This window comes from Aegilops tauschii, chromosome 1 (assembly GCF_002575655.3).
Source record: "Aegilops tauschii subsp. strangulata cultivar AL8/78 chromosome 1, Aet v6.0, whole genome shotgun sequence".
NCBI classification, from domain to species: domain Eukaryota; kingdom Viridiplantae; phylum Streptophyta; class Magnoliopsida; order Poales; family Poaceae; genus Aegilops; species Aegilops tauschii.
Genome location: NC_053035.3, coordinates 275,072,833 through 275,086,685, shown reverse-complemented (window position 1 = coordinate 275,086,685; position 13,853 = coordinate 275,072,833).

Here is a 13,853-nt window from a genome sequence, read left to right as displayed (position 1 = left end):
TTCATCACGAAGCTCTTGTAACTTGGTGGTAGTGATTGAAGAATTCTGTCAATGACGCTATCATCCGGAAGATTAACTCCCAGTTGAATCAAGTGATTTTTATACCCAGACATTTTGAGTATATGCTCACTGACAGAACTATTCTCTTCCATCTTGCAGCTGTAGAACTTATTGGAGACTTCATACCTCCCAATCCGGGCATTTGCTTGAAATATTAACTTCAACTCCTGGAACATCTCATATGCTCCATGACGTTCAAAACGTCGTTGAAGACCCGGTTCTAAGCCGTAAAGCATGGCACACTGAACTATTGAGTAGTCATCAGCTTTGCTCTGCCAGACGTTCATAACCTCTGGTGTTGCTCTTGCAGCAGGCCTGGCACCCAGCGGTGCTTCCAGGATGTAATTCTTCTGTGCAGCAATGAGGATAATCCTCAAGTTACGGACCCAGTCCGTATAATTGCTACCATCATCTTTCAACTTTGCTTGCTCAAGGAACGCATTAAAATTCAACGGAACAACAGCACGGGCCATCTATCTACAATTAACATAGACAAGCAAGATACTATCAGGTACTAAGTTCATGATAAAATTAAGTTCTATTAATCATATTACTTAAGAACTCCCACTTAGATAGACATCCCTCTAATCATCTAAGTGATTACGTGATCCAAATCAACCAAACCATAACTGATCATCATGTGAAATGGAGTAGTTTTCAATGGTGAACATCACTATGTTGATCATATCTACTATATGATTCACGCTCGACCTTTCGGTCTCAGTGTTCCGAGGCCATATCTGCATATGTGAGGCTCGTCAAGTTTAACCTGAGTATTCTGCGTGTGCAAAACTGGCTTGCACCCGTTGTAGATGGACGTAGAGCTTATCACACCCGATCATCACGTGGTGTCTGGGCACGACGAACTTTGGCAACGGTGCATACTCAGGGAGAACACTTTTATCTTGAAATTTAGTGAGAGATCATCTTATAATGCTACCGTCAAACAAAGCAAGATAAGATGCATAAAAGATAAACATCACATGCAATCAATATAAGTGATATGATATGGCCATCATCATCTTGTGCTTGTGATCTCCATCTCCGAAGCACCGTCATGATCACCATCGTCACCGGCGCGACACCTTTATCTCCATCGTAGCATCGTTGTCGTCTCGCCAACTATTGCTTTTACGACTATCGCTACCGCTTAGTGATAAAGTAAAACAACTACATGGCGATTGCATTGCATACAATAAAGCGACAACCATATGGCTCCTGCTAGTTGCCGATAACTCAGTTACAAAACATGATCATCTCATACAATAAAATTCAGCATCATGTCTTGACCATATCACATCACAACATGCCCTGCAAAAACAAGTTAGACGTCCTCTACTTTGTTGTTGCAAATTTTACGTGGCTGCTACGGGCTTAGGAAGAACCGTTCTTTACCTACGCATCAAAACCACAACGATACTTTGTCAAGTTGGTGATGTTTTAACCTTCGCAAGGACCGGGCGTAGCCACACTCGGTTCAACTAAAGTGAGAGAGACAGGCACCCGCTAGTCACCTTTAAGCAACGAGTGCTCGCAACGGTGAAACCAGTCTCCCGTAAGCATACGCGTAATGTCGGTCCGGGCCGCTTCATCTCACGAAACCGCTGAACCAAAATATGACATGCTGGTAAGCAGTATGACTTATATCGCCCACAACTCACTTGTGTTCTACTCGTGCATATAACATCAACGCATAAAACTAGGCTCTGATACCACTATTAGGGAACGTAGTAATTTCAAAAAAATTCCTACGCACACGCAAGATCATGGTGATGCATAGCAACGAGAGGGGAGAGTGTTGTCCACGTACCCTCGTAGACGGAAAGCGGAAGCGTTAACACAACGCGGTTGATGTAGTCGTACGTCTTCACGATCTGACTGATCAAGTACCGAACGCACGGCACCTCCGAGTTCAGCACACGTTCAGCTCGATGACGTCCCTCGAACTCCGATCCAGCCAAGTGTGGAGGGAGAGTGTCGTCAGCACGACGGCGTGGTGACAATGATGATGTTCTACCGACGCAGGGCTTCGCCTAAGCACCGCTACGATATTATCGAGGTGTAATATGGTGGAGCGGGGCACCGCACACGACTAAGATATCAATGATCAATTGTGTGTTTAGAGCTGCCCCCATGCCCCCGTATATAAAGGAGCAAGGGGGGTCCGGCCGGCCAAGGGGAGAGGTGCGCCAGGAGGAGTCCTACTCCTACCGGGAGTAGGACTCCCCCCTTTTCCATGTTGGACTAGGAGAGAGACGGGGAAGAGGTGGAGGGGAGGAAGGAAAGGGGGGGCGCCGCCCCCGTCTCCTTGTCCTATTCGGACTGTGGGGGAGGGGCGTGCGGCCCTACCCTGGCCTCCTCTCCTCTCTTCCACCTAGGCCCACTAAGGCCCATTAAGTTACCGGGGGGTTCCGGTAACCTCCCGGTACTCCAGAAAAATCCCGATTTCACCCGGAACACTTCCGATATCCAAACATAGGCTTCCAATATATCAATCTTTATGTCTCGACCATTTCGAGACTCCTCGTTATGACCGTGATCACATCCGGGACTCCGAACAACCTTCGGTACATCAAAACATATAAACTCATAATATAACTGTCATCGTAACGTTAAGCGTGCGGACCCTACGGGTTCGAGAACTATGTAGACACGACCGAGACACCTCTCCGGTCAATAACCAATAGCGGAACCTGGATGCTCATATTGGTTCCCACATATTCTACGAAGATCTTTATCGGTTAGACCGCATAACAACATACGTTGTTCCCTTTGTCATCGGTATGTTACTTGCCTGAGATTCGATCGTCGGTATCTCGATACCTAGTTCAATCTCGTTACCGGCAAGTCTCTTTACTCATTCCGTAATACATCATCCCGCAACTAACTCATTAGTTACAATGCTTGCAAGGCTTACAGTGATGTGTATTACTGAGTGGGCCCAGAGATACCTCTCCGACAATCGAAGTGACAAATCGTAATCTCGAAATACGCCAACCCAACAAGTACCTTTGGAGACACCTGTAGAGCACCTTTATAATCACCCAGTTACGTTGTGACGTTTGGTAGCACACAAAGTGTTCCTCCGGTAAACGGGAGTTGCATAATCTCATAGTCATAGGAACATGTATAAGTCATGAAGAAAGCAATAGCAACATACTAAACGATCGAGTGCTAAGCTAACGGAATGGGTCAAGTCAATCACATCATTCTCCTAATGATGTGATCCCGTTAATCAAATGACAACTCATGTCTATGGCTAGGAAACATAACCATCTTTGATCAACGAGCTAGTCAAGTAGAGGCATACTAGTGACACTCTGTTTGTCTATGTATTCACACAAGTATTATGTTTTCGGTTAATACAATTCTAGCGTGAATAATAAACATTTATCATGATATAAGGAAATAAATAATAACTTTATTATTGCCTCTAGGGCATATTTCCTTCAAAAACTTGTAATCCCCTTGCTCATGTTTTTCATCCCGTATGAACTGTACCTGTATGGGACATTTTTAATGAAAAAGGGTGCTTGCCGGGTTCTTTCTGCGTGAGCGAGGCCCATGCCAAGGAATGAATCCTTGTTATTTTTAAGATAAACATTGTCGCCTAGCAACAGGGCTTGCCGTCCCCTTACTTAAGTCGACCATTCTCACGCTCTTGGCGGAGGGAGGGGTGAAGTAGAGTTAGGCCCTTCGTTTATTTCCTCGCCACCGCGACTACGACCCGGTTCCGACCCAGGGACTTGGGTACAGGAAAAAGGGGGAGCACGGTGGTCTAGGAGCAAAACGAGGTTTCATATGTCCCAACTTCATACGGAAATGCACAATAGAGGATAAAAGACTTATCTGAATCTGCAGCCCCCGCCAGCCTTGGCTTGCCGTGGTTGGATTCTTGTATCTGCAGGCCCCGGCAACCTTGGCTTGCCGAGGCCGGAGCGCCGGCTTGTTCTCTTTCTTCCAAACAGCTCAGCAGAAACGTCCATATACCCTGTGAACCAAAGAGGACGGAAAGGAACAGAGAAACGGACACTCGACCTCTATGCTAGGGGTTAGTCGCTGCTAAGCACTATCAACCCTAACCGAGGGAGAGACTTATCCTAGCATGCATGCTAAAACTTAGGGCGCCAGTGCTTCATTTATTTATGCTTAGGGTCTGCTCCTGGCTTTGTACAGAGGGTTACATGCCTTGCCGGCAAGGCTTGTACAAAAGGTGGTTTGCCGGGGGGCCCGGCAACCGCGCCTTATGGGTAAAACTTGTGAAGATGTTCAATCTTCCAGGAGTTGCTCACTGGAATAGCATCTTCGGTCTCCCGGCGGACTGCGTCGGGCCTGGTGACTCGTATTACCCGATAAGGGCCTTCCCACTTTGGCGTCAACTTGTTGGAATTCTTGGCCGATTGAACGCGCCGAAGAACATGGTTGCCTTCCTCAAGCTTCGGGCATGAACCTTGCGGCTATGGTAGCGGTGCAAGGCTTGCTGGTAGCGCGCTGCTCTCACAGCCGCCCGAAGACAATCTTCCTCAAGGAGTGTTGCGTCATCTTGCCGCAATTTCTCTTGCTCAAGCTCGTCATAAGCGAGCGCTCGAGGTGACCCGTATGTGAGTTCCATGGGGAGAACTGCTTCTGCCCCGTATACCAGGGCAAAGGGTGTCTGGCTGGTGGCTCGATTTGGCGTTGTTCTGATCGACCAAAGAACCGCTGACAACTCATCAATCCAGCGCCTTCTGCTCTGGTGCAGCCTGTCAAAAGTCTTGGTCCTCAGGCCCCGCAACACTTCAGCATTTTCCCTCTCCGCCTAGCCGTTGCTCCGTTGGTGTGCCACTGAAGCGAAACAGACCTTGCTGCCGAGGTCCTGGATATATTGCATGAAGGTGTGGCTTGTGAACTGCGTGCCGTTGTCGGTGATGACTCTGTTTGACACACCATAATGGCAGACTAACCCCTTGAAGAACTTGACGGCTGACCGTGCTGTCACCTTCCTCACTGCTTCCACCTCCGACCACTTTGTAAACTTGTCGATTGCAACATACAAGTACTCAAAGCCCCCGATAGCGCGGGGGGAAGGGCCCAGTATGTCGAGCCCCCAGACCGAAAATGGCCAGGAGAGAGGAATTACTTGAAGGGCTTGAGCTGGTTGATGAAGCTTCTTCGAATGGAACTGACACGCTTCACACTTGGTTACTAGTGCCGTTGCATCCTGGAGGGCAGTGGGCCAGAAGAAACCTTGCCGGAACGCCTTGCCGACAAGGGCCCTTGACCCTATGTGGGAGCCACATATGCATCCGTCTATCTCTGCCAACAGCTCCAGTCCTTCCTCCCGGGCAATGCACTTCAATTTCACACCGTTCGGTCTTTTCCTGTACAGGACGTCATCAACAAACTGATACATAGCAAACCGATGGGCTACTTTCTCCGCTTCTTCCTGCTCCTCAGGAAGCTCCCCTGCTTGGAGGAATCGGACGGTATGATGTGCCCATGCCGGAGCCTGGGGCTCGACGGCAAGGACTAAAGGCATTTCTTCTGCCATGGGAGCGGCCGTCTCTACAGCCAGGGCTTGACGCCTTGCCGGAGTCGGTCGCCCCTCGGCAGGCTCAGTACCAACAGAAAAATCTTTGCCGGCGGCCCCAGGGGGATCGGCGGGAAAGTACTTGCCGGAGCCTGATTTCCTCCGCTTGTTCTGTTCTATTGATGCTTCAATGGATGGTTGAGTTAACCGAAGCACAAAAGTACCTGGTTCCACAGGTAGCTTGAACGCTGCGCGCTTCGACATGTAATCGGCGATGTCGTTCTCCACTCGGGGAACGTGCTCCGCTTGTATACCGTCAAAGTGCTCTTCCAGCTTCCTCACCTCATCTACGTAGGCCTCCATCAACGGGCTCTGATAATCTTTGTTGACTTGCCTGACGACAAGCTGTGAATCACCCCTGACGATGAGCTTCTTAATCCTGAGGTCTGCCGCGGTCCTGAGACCGGCAAGCATCCCCTCATATTCAGCAGTGTTGTTCGTGGACATCTCCCTGGGAAAGTGCATCTGGATTACATACTTGAGGTGCTCTCCGGTGGGTGCGACAAGCAGCACACCAGCACCGGCGGCTTGCAGCGAAAAAGCCCCGTCAAAGTACATGATCCAGTTGCGACTTGTTTCCTTGCCGGGGAGAGTGGTCTCCTAGATCTCTTCAGCGGGCGTTGAGGTCCATTCCCCAATGAATTCCGCCAAGACTCTGCTCTGGATTGTCGAAGTACTTTCAAACTTCAAACCAAAGCTCAACAGTTCCAAAGCCCACTCCACAATCCTCCCAGTTTGCGTCTGGGTTATGTAGTATCCGTTGCAACGGGAGGCGGGTGATGACGGTAATCTCGTGTGCTTGGAAGTAATGACGCAGCTTCCTCAAGGCCATAAGAAGGCCGAAGAGCAATTTCTGCAGACCGGAGTACCTTGACCTAGCCCCTGCAAGAGGGAGCTGACAAAGTAGACCGGGTGCTGCATCACTTTCTTCTTCTGCACTGCCTCGCTTGGTTGCACAGCCCCTTTTCAGTCAGCGTCAAACTCCGCCGGGGGTCCTTCCTTGCCGGCACCAAGCCCTGCCGGGGGTATCTCTGGCTTGCCATCTGCCAGTCCTGCCGTCGCTACTGCCTCTTCATCGACCTCCCTCTGTGCCACTAGCGCGGCGCTAACCACTTGATTCGTTGCCGCTAGATATAGCAGCAATGGCTCTTGTGGCCTAGGCGCAACTAGTATCGGTGTGGAGGAGAGGTGCTTCTTCAAATCCTGCAGTGCTACTTCGGCATCTGGGGTCCATTCCATTGGGCCCACCTTTTTCAAGATTTTGAAAAAGGGAAGGGCGCGCTCGGCAGACTTGGAAATGAATCTGCTCAAGGCGGCAACATAGCTAGTGAGCCGACGCACATCCTTGATCCGCCTGGGCGCTTCAATCTGTTCAATGGCCTTGATCTTGTCTTGGTTTGCCTCGATCCCACGCTGTAACACAAAGAACCTGAGAAGTTTGCCGGACGGGACGCCGAAGACACACTTCTCAGGGTTCAGCTTGAGGTTGATCTTGCACACATTTGTGAATGTTTCTTCTAAATCTTGTATGAGCGTTGCTCTGTCCTTGGTTTTGACCACTATGTCATCCATATAAGCTTCCATATTTCTATGTAGCTGGGGTTCAAAACCAATTTGGACTGCTCTTGTGAACGTTGAGCCAGCACACTTCAACCCGAAAGGCATCCGTATAAAGCAATACATACCACATGGGGTGATGAATGCTGTCTTTTCTCCGTCTTCTCTTGTCATGAAGATCTGGTGGTATCCAGAGTAGGCGTCAAGGAATAATAGCAGGTCACACCCGGCCATGGAGTCTACAATATGGTCGATGCACGGCAACAGGAAGGGGTCCTTTGGACAAGACTTATTGATATCTGTGTAATCGATACACAACCTCCACTTCCCATTCGCCTTGCGCACCACTAGCGGATTGGCCAACCACGTCGGATGGAGTACTCCTTTCACCAAGCCCGCCGCTTCTAACTTTCTGATCTCCTTTGTGATGAACTATTGCTGTTCCAGAGCTTGCTTCCTGACCTTCTGCTTGACGGGTCGCGCATGAGGACAGACATCAAGATGGTGCTCAATCACCTCCCTGGGAACGCCGAGGATGTCGGATGCTTGCCATGCAAACACATCGACATTCGCCCGCAGGAAGGCAACGAGTGCACTTTCCTATTTGCTGCCGAGGGTGGAGCTTATGGTGAAAGACCCACCCGTGTCATCCTCCTTGACGGACACCTTATTTGTCTTTGGCGGTGCAGCTCTGGATTTCTTCCTCTTGTCGCTGGAGCTCTCTGGCACGTCCTCGATAGGAGCACTACACTCTGAAGAGGTGCGCTTGCCGGAGTGGGTGCGAGAGGTCTAACCGGTCTTCTTCTTCCCGCCCGGGGCTTCAGCGGCAGGAGCAAGTGCCTCGGCGGCAGCTGCTGCAACTGCTTCCCGGTAGAGTTGATCAGCACAAATCAGCGCATCCTTCTTGTCGGAGGGAACGGTGATGATTGTCATCAGCCCGGGCATCTTCAGCGTGTTGTAGGCATAGTGTGATGCCGGCATGAACTTGGCTAACACTGGACGGCCGATGATCCCGTTGTAGGGAAAGGGGATCTCGGCGACATCAAAGACAATCCTCTCCGTCTTGTAGTTGAAATCGCTTCCAAATGTCACGGGCAGCGTGACCTTTCCCTTCGGCTGACTTCTTCCCGGGTTGACCCCTTGAAACGTGCCCATCTCTGTGAGGTCTCCATCAGGAATCTGCAGTCTTTCGATGACAACAGGCGAGATCAAGTTCAGACCGGCCCCGCCGTCAACTAGCATCTTCGTCACCTTGAGGTTGTGTATTGTTGGTGAAACCAACAACGGCAAGCACCCGACCACAGTTGTGCGATCAGGGTGATCCTCAGTGTCAAAGATGATAGGCGTGCTGGACCACTTCAGTGGTTTCTGGGCGTCGAACGACGGTTCTGCCGCTGTGATCTCACGCGCCCACTGCTTGAGCTGGCAGTGAGAAGTATGCAGCGAGGCGCCGCCGTCGACGCACATAGTCTCTGTAGCTTTCTGGAACTCGTGGTCGCCGGACTCGTCCTCCTCTTCATGATCATCGTCTTCTTGCTTCTTGTCGCGGCCCCGAGCGGGCCTCTGTTGCTGGTTTTCCTTGCCGTGGCGACCCCCTTGGCCGCCACGCTTCTTTCCCGATCCCTCGGCACCATCCTGACCCTTCTCCTTGTCCCGCCTCTCATACTCAGCTTTTTGCTTCTCAGCAAGCAGTTCAACTTGTCGGCAGTTTTGGAGGTCGTGGCCCTTGGTGCGATGGATCTTGTAGTATTGCTTATCGGAGCTTCCAGGCTTGTCGACGGCCGCCAAGGCCCGGCAGGCGACACACCCGGCAATCTCCTTGCCGTGGTCGTCTGCCTTGGTCTTCTTGGCGGCGCCGGCATCGTCGGATCCCTCGATGGCAAGCACGGCTTTACCCTTACGTTTCTTGTTGCGGCGCCGTCCCTTCTTCGCCAGGGCGGCAGCGTCTTCTTCTGAGGAGTCAGTTTCCACGCCAGCATCTTCGCCGGGGTACTTCCTTCCCTCTTCTGCCTGAGCACACCTGTCGGCCAGAACATAGAGCTCTGCCACATCCTTCACCTTATTTATCGCCAGCTCTTCACGCATATTGCGGTTTTGCACATTCTGATGGAATGCGCTGATGATGGCGGCGGGGTGAACGTCTGGGATGTTGTACTGCACTCGACTGAACCTCTGTATGTACTTGCGCAGGCTTTCGCCTTCTTTCTGGGGGATGACATGCAAGTCGCTTACTTGGCCATGAGCTTGGTGGCCTCCCGTAAAGGCGCCAACAAACTCATGGCACAAATCCGACCAGGAAGAAATAGAATCTACTGGCAAGTGCATCAACCATGACATAACGTTGGGCTTAAGTGCTAACGGGAAGTAATTGGCGAGCACCTTGTCGTCGCGAGCTCTGGCAGCTTGCATCGCGATGGTGTATATGCTGAGGAATTCTGACGGGTGAGTCTTGCCGTTGTACTTTTCGCCAATGTCAGGCTTGAATGTGCGGTGAGTGGGCCACTGGAACTGCCATAGCTCACGGGTAAAGGCCTGACAGCCTACCTCGTAAGGTAAGCCCCAAGGGCCTCCCGGTGCTGGGTGGTCCGTGGTGGGTCCCGCTCGCCTGTCTGATTTGTGGCGTGCTTCGTGCCGACGCTCGATGGTGGTTCGAGCGTCTTCATGGGCTCGCTCCTAAAGAACTTGGTGCTGGGCGCGGTGGGTCCGTGGGTCGGACGACGCTATGGAAATGTTATCACAGGCGTCGTCACGACAGACCGGCGCCCGCGGTAACTGGCGAGGTGGAGGAGAGTGCACTATGGCCGCAGCGCCTTCGGTCTTCCCACCACTGGCGTGTGGTGCCTCGACGGACTGCCGGCCCGAGGGCCCCGCTAGTAGCGGCTCGTCCTTGTTGGCGATGCCGACGAGGCTCCGGATGGTGGCTCTCCACTCGTCGAGCTTCTCCGCAGTAGGAGGGAAGTCGAGGAGCAACTGCGCACGTGCTAAGGCCTCTACTGGCGTCGGCAGAGGCAAAACCTGCGTGGATTGTGACGCGCTCCCACTTCTAACCACGTTAGAAGGAGCTCTATCATGGCCCTGCGATGGCACTCGTCTTCGCCAGCACCTCGGCGAGCGTGCTGGTCTTCTGCATCCCGCGAACGATGCACGGGACTCTTCCCGCGGCGGCGCCCGGGGTCATCAGCGTGGTGACGCCGTTCGTCGTGCGCAGTCTGGGACGAGCGTGATAATCCCCAAGTGCAGGGAATCATAGTAGCAATTTCCAAAGGTGGAAGTGATAAGTATGGAGTGTCGAACCCACAAGGAGCTAAAGGTAAGATCAATATTCTCTCAAGCCCTATCTGCCACTGATACGACTCTACGTACACCGAACGTTTGCTTCCAACTAGAAACGACAAATAAAACTACGTTGTGGGTATGAAGAGGATAACTGTGCATCATATCGGAGAGCTAAAACATAAAAGTAGGTGCTGTTATCATAAAGTTAGAATATATTACTACATATTGTAAATAGCGAGTGTGGAATAATGATGGGTCGGTGTGCGGAATTGTCCTACGCAATTGTTAACAAGACCGGTAATCACTATTGCAGTTTCATATGAGGGAGAGGCATAAGCTAACATACTTTCTCTACTTGGATCATATGCACTTATGATTGGAACTCTAGCAAGCATCCGCAACTACTAAAGATCATTAAGGTAAAACCCAACCATAGCATTAAAGCATCAAGTCCTCTTTATTCCCATACGCAACAACCCCCTTACTCGGGTTTGTGTTTCAGTCACTCACCAACCCACTATATGCGAATCATGAACGTATTGCAAAACCCTACAGCGGGAACCCCTAACGCTTGCGCGACAAGGAGGGCACCATAGGACAGCATCAAAGTAAAACATACAACTCATACTAATCTAGATCATCAATCAACCCAAAGACAAAAGATATCTACTCAAAAGATCATAAGATGGCAACACATCATTGGATCATAATATGTGGCATAAAGCACCATGTTCAAGTAGGGATTACAGCAGGGTGCGGGAGAGTGGACCGCGTAAAACAGATGAGGATGGTGATGATGATGGTGATGTTGATGAAGACGATCACCGCGGCGATGATTCCCCTCTCAATGGCACTCCGGTGCCACCAAGAGAGAGGAGGAGAGGTTCTCCCCCTTGTGCTTCCTCCTCCATGGCCTCCCCCCTAGATGGGGAACGGTTCTCCCTCTGATCCTTGGCCTTCATGGCGATGATGGCCTCTCCGGGATACTCCTCCATGGCCACCGGTGATGATGGCCCCCTCCGGCAGGGTGCCAGAGAGGGCCTAGATTGATTTCTCGTGGCTACAGAGGCTTCTGGCGGCGGAACTCCCGATCTAGGTTAATTTTCCGAGGTTTCTGTATATATAGGAATTTTTGGCGTCGGTCTCACGTCAAGGATGTGCCTGAGCTGTCCACGAGGCAGGCCCACGCGCCCAGGGGGTGGGCGCGCCCCCCACCCTCGTGGGCAGCTCGGGACTCTTCTGGCCCAACTCTGATGCTCCGTGGTCTTCTTTTGGTCCATAAAAAATCATCAAAAATTGGCACATCAATTGGACTCCGTTTGATATTCCTTTTCTGCAAAACTCAAATACAAGGAGAAAACAGAAACTGGCACTGGGCTCTAGGTTAATAGATTAGTCCCAAAAATCATATAAAATAGCATATAAATGCATATAAAACATCTAAGATGGATAATATAATAGCATGAATACTTCATAAATTATAGATACGTTGGAGACGTATCAGCATACCCAAGCTTAATTCCTGCTCGTCCTCGAGTAGGTAAATGATAAAAGAAATAATTTATGAAGTGTGAATGCTAGCAGGTGCACAAGTTTGATCAATGATAATTTTAGTCACCTTTTCTAGCATCATTATATGTCATAACAGTAGCTCATCTCATAAAACTTCTCATGATAAAGTAACAAGCTGTTCACATGTTAAAGTATAGATCATAAACTTTCTTGAAAACTAACAAACCGTGTTATCAGTCATCAAACAATTACAATTCATCTTATTTTCAGGAAGAGTCGATGTCAGAGCTTTGATTTAGCAAACTCCACATACTCAACTATCATTTAGTCTTTCACAATTGCTAACACTCACACGATATTTATGGGTTCAAAGTTTTAATCAGACACAGAGAAAGATAGGGCTTATAGATTCGCCTCCCAACCTTTTACCTCAAGGGTAATGTCAACAATAATAGTTCATGATGCCTTACATCCAATTGGATATATATATATATCAGAATCTTTCCAACACAATGTGCTTGCCAAAGGATAAAATGTAAAAAGGAAAGGTGAAAATCACCATGACTCTTGCATAAGGGTAAGAGATAAAAGTAAAAGATAGGCCCTTCGCAGAGGGAAGCAGAGGTTGCCATGCTCTTTCAGAGTTGGATGCACAAAATCTTAATGCGAAAGAACGTCACTTTATATTGCCACTTGTGATATGGACCTTTATTATGCCGTCCGTCGCTTTTATTTCTTCCACATCACAAGATCGTATAAAGCTTATTTCCTCCACACTAATCAATCATCCATATTTAGAGAGCAATTTTTATTGCTTGCACCGATGACAACTTACTTGAAGGATCTTACTCAATCCATAGGTAGGTATGGTGGACTCTTATAGCAAAACCGGGTTTAAGGGTATTTGGAAGAACAAGTAGTATCTCTACTTAGTGCAAAGAATTTGGCTAGCATGAGGGGGAAAGGCAAGCTCAACGTGTTGGGCGATCCATGACAATATACTTTATTTTAGATATAAGAAAACATAACCCATTATGTTTTCTTCCTTGTCCAACATCAACCTTTTAGCATGTCATATTTTAATGAGTGCTCACAATTACAAAAGATGTCCAAGATAGTATATTTATATGTGAAATCTCTCTTCCTTCAATATTCTTTCATGAATTGTTCAAGTGACCAATTCTACGTTTGCTTACTTTCAATAAGTTTACTACCTATACTTATTATGTGTGAAGTCATTACTCCCCATGTTATAAGCATATGAAACATATATAAATTCAGATTTATGACATTCAATTTATCCAACCGTTTACTCATAGGATATACATGAAGCACATGAGTAAATGACAAACTACTCCAAAAGATATGAGTGAAGAACACCGAGTAGTCAAATAATTAACTAGCCATGGGAGGATTATTTTTCATTCAATATTTTAGATCCAATGATTTTATTCAAACAGCAAGTAAAATTGAAAATACGCTCCAAGCAAAACACATAGCATGTGACGAAATAAAATAGAGCTCCGAGTAAGGTATACCGATAGTTTTGAAGACGAAAGAGGGGATGCCTTCCGGGGCATCCCCAAGCTTAGGTACTTGAGTCTTCCTTTAATATTACCTTGGGGTGCCTTGGGCATCCCCAAGCTTAGGGTATTTCCACTCCTTATTCTCCTCATATCGATATCTCACCCAAAGTTTGAAAACTTCAATCACACAAAGCTTAACCAAACTTCGTGAGATAGGTTAGTATGATAAAGAGTAAATCATTCACTTTGGTACTGTTAAGGACAAGTTTCATAATTGTTCTCACACAATGCCTACTGTACCGTATCATTTCTACAATTTATATTGAGAAATATAAGTCATAGAAACTAGAAAA